Below are 3,824 nucleotides of genomic sequence, written 5' to 3'. Positions count from 1 at the left end.
TGTGATCTATTGAATAGGTAGGTGTGATATATTATGTTTATGACTTATAGGAAGCAGAAATCTCAAAAAAAAATAAACTGGACCTCTTTGGGAAGAAATGTCTTAGCTGTAGATGATTTCGTAAAAGATCACGCAAAATAAAAAGAGATTTCCTTAGGTAACCAGTTAATGCTTGAGTATTTCACTCACTGTCAATTCATTTCTGGTGTCGGATTTTGGGTTTCACTTAGAACATGGTAATCGTATCTAAGATCATCAACACAGATGTTGTGTAACCATAAACCTCAGTGGTAAAGGCCGAGAGTCTTAAGGGTTACATTAGTGAACCCAAGGTAGATGGAGAATATAAGGAGGTGGAGGAGGTGGTTAAGGAACCAAATGTACCTTCTGCTAGATAAGCGTGACAGAGCAGAGAAACTCTTTACTCAAATGAGAAGAGTAAGGTAGCTCTAGACCGAGTGAGTTAAAATAGCCTGATTTGGAAGAAACGATGGGTATCGATCGAATCATTAAGGATTACTCGAGATCGTAGAGGCTTTATGCCAACATACAACAGCATGCTTCTAGGGACACTTAACTAGGTTGTATAAAAGTGAAGTCATACCTGCTTGAGTTTTTTGACGGTTATTCTTGTGTTTACCTATTAATAAAAGACACCAAACAAAACAAACAAGCAACAAATAAAAGATAAAAAAAATATATTTTTGGATTTTGGATATTTTCTGAAAAAAATAAAAACAGAAAGATAAAATATTTTTGGATTTTTGGATATTTTCTGAAAAAAAAAATAAAAAACAGAAAGATAATAAATATATATAACCGAAACCTTGTCTTATTAATGAGAGTAGACAGAGCGAAGCCGAGATTCACGAAGCCGAGATATACAGAGCGGTCTGTTTATTTCCAAAAATATAGAGCAGAGATAGACTGAGCGCTCTGTCTATCTCTGTCGTCTTTATTTTAAGGAGAAAATTGAGGATTCGGTACCGACTCTCCTTCCATCATACCCAAGCCTTGTAAGATTTTATTGAAGGTTGTTTCTGGTAAGGCTATAGTAAATATGTCAGCCAGTTGATCAGCAGAACGAACAAAATGTACTTCCACGTTCCCGTCTTCTACGTGATCCTTGATGAAATGATACCTTAGTGCTATGTGCTTGGTTTTTGAATGTTGCACTGGATTATGGCAAATCCTGATTGCACCTTCAGAGTCACACTAGAGAGGGATCTTTTTCATACTCAGCCCATAATCTCTCAACTGACTTTGAATCCAAACAACCTGAGAGGTACATGATTCGGCAGCGATGTATTCTGCTTCTGCTGTGGACAAGGAAACACATGTTTGCTTCTTTGATTGCCAACTAACAAGTTTTCCATCAAGGAATTGACATCCTCCGGTAGTGCTTTTCCTATCCAATCCACATCCCCCAAGATCAGCATCTGAAAAGGCTTGTATGAACAATCCAAATCTTGCGGGATACCAGAGACCGAGAGTTGATGTCTTCTTCAAATATCGAAAAATATTCTTCACAGCAGTCATGTGGGGTTCTCTTGGATTAGCTTGAAACCTGGCACAATAACAAACAGAGAACATGATATCTGGTCTACTAGCTGTTAGATACATAAGGGATCCTATCATTTGTCGATAAAGAGTTATGCTTACAGCCGGTTTCTCCAGAGATGGGGTTAACTTGGTGCCAAATGCCATTGGAACCTTTACTTTTGAATCACCCTTCATTCCAAATTTAGTTAGCAGATTTTTGGTGTATGCTTCCTGGTTTATAAAGATGCCTTCTGGTCCCTGTCTAATATTCAAACCAAGGAAAAAGTTAATCGGACCCATTGTGCTCATTTCAAATTTAGTCTCCATCAACTTTCTGAATTCAGCGGTTAAGCTAGGATTCGTAGAGCCGAAGATGATATCATCGACGTAAATCTGAACAATCATCAAATGTTCGCCTTCCTTCTTCCGAAAGAAGGTTAGGTCAACCGAACCTTGTTTAAACTTTGACATTTTTAGAAAGCGAGTAAGAGTTTCATACCAGGCTCTTGGTGCTTGCTTCAGCCCATAGACAGCTTTATCCAGTACGTAGCAATGATCTGGCTACTTTTCATTCACAAAACTGGGTGGTTTCTCAACATAGACGGTTTCTTCTAATTCTCCATTCAAGAATGCACATTTGACATCCATTTGGAAAACTTCGAAGTTCTTGTTAGCGGCATATGCTAGAAAAATTCAAACAGACTCTAACCGTGCCACAGGAGCAAACGTTTCTTCATAATCAATCCCTTCTTCTTGACAATAGCCTTTTACCACCAACTGAGCCTTGTTACGAGTGACATTAGCTTTTTTGTCCAGTTTATTTCTAAATACCCATTTCAAGCCAACAACAGAGGCATCTTTCGGTGTACGAATTAGTCTCCAAACTCTATTTCATTCGAATTCATTGAGCTCATCTTGCATTGCTTGAACCCAATCAGAATGATCAAGTGCATCATTTACGGTTTTCGGCTCTATTTTGGAGATAAAAGAATTAAACATACAAAGTTCCACTTTGGAGAATAATGTTGTTTGTTTTGCCTTCAGTTGAGATCTAGTAAGAACACTTTTGGACGATTCACCAATAATTTTCTCTTTGGGATGGTCTTTTGTCCATTTTACTAGCAGAGGATAGCTGGGATCATATTCTGGATTTAGTTCTGCTTCAACTTCAATTTCAACATCTGACTTATCCCCTTCACCTTCGTCAGTTGAACTATCACTTGTTCTCTCCTTCTCCCCCTCGACTGGCGAAGTGAAGCCTATATCTTCAACAGAATCGGCAGTGGGGGTCTCCCCCTCGACAGGATTTTTGCTTGTTAATTTTGGTTCAATTGTTTGAGTATCAGATGTGGCGGAATGGTAATTCTCCCCCTCGATAGAAACTCTAGATGGTTTGAAAGTGTTATCGTTCTCCCCCTGGAACGTTGAATCGGAGTTTGATTTGGCAGCTTCGTCTATTACTTTCTTCAGATTATCTACCTTGTTGTCTGCTGCTGTTACCTCCGAATGTATTGCTTTTTCTGGTTCATCGAACAACCGAATGTATTCATGAAATAGATTTCATATTGGAACCGAGACCTCTCCAGATGCTGGAAAGATGTCTCTAGAGGCATCTTCTGTCCTTTGAACCTTCTTCATGTAATTGTTGTCAAAGTTGACATAGTAAGTCTCTTCTATTCTTTTGGAATGCTTGTTCAACACTCGGTATGCTTTTGATGACAGAGAATAACCCAGAAAGATCCCCTCATCGGCTTTAACATCAAACTTATTTCGGTTTTCTTTAGAATTAAGGATAAAGCACCTGGAACCGAAAAGTATAGAGGTAGAGAGGCATAACTGAGTATAACAGGCCGCAGCAATGGCATCAGGCCAAAAGTATAGAGGTAGAGAGGCATAACTGAGCATGGTCCTAGCTGCTTCACACAACGATCGGTTTCGTCTTTCAATGATTCCGTTTTGCTGTGGTGTATAAGGAGTCGAAAAGTTGTGTGTGATCCCCTTAACAGCCATAAAGTCTTCGAAATCCTTGTTTTTGAATTCCAGCCCATTGTCACTTCTGATGTTTCTCACCGTCTTCTTTAATTGAACTTCCACTTGCTTGATGAACATCTTCAGCTTGGGAGTTGCATCTGATTTCTGTCTAAGAAAGAAAACCCACGTGAAACGTGAAAAATCATCTACAGTTACTAGAATTTACTTACTTCCACCGATACTCTCTATAGCAGATGGTCCACATAAATTGATATGTAACAGTTCAAGTGCTTCCACGATCTTGGTATTAA

The sequence above is a fragment of the Lactuca saligna genome, chromosome 1, assembly GCF_052625555.1.
Source record: "Lactuca saligna cultivar CGN05327 chromosome 1, ASM5262555v1, whole genome shotgun sequence".
Lineage (NCBI taxonomy): Eukaryota > Viridiplantae > Streptophyta > Magnoliopsida > Asterales > Asteraceae > Lactuca > Lactuca saligna.
This window is presented reverse-complemented; position numbering follows the sequence as displayed.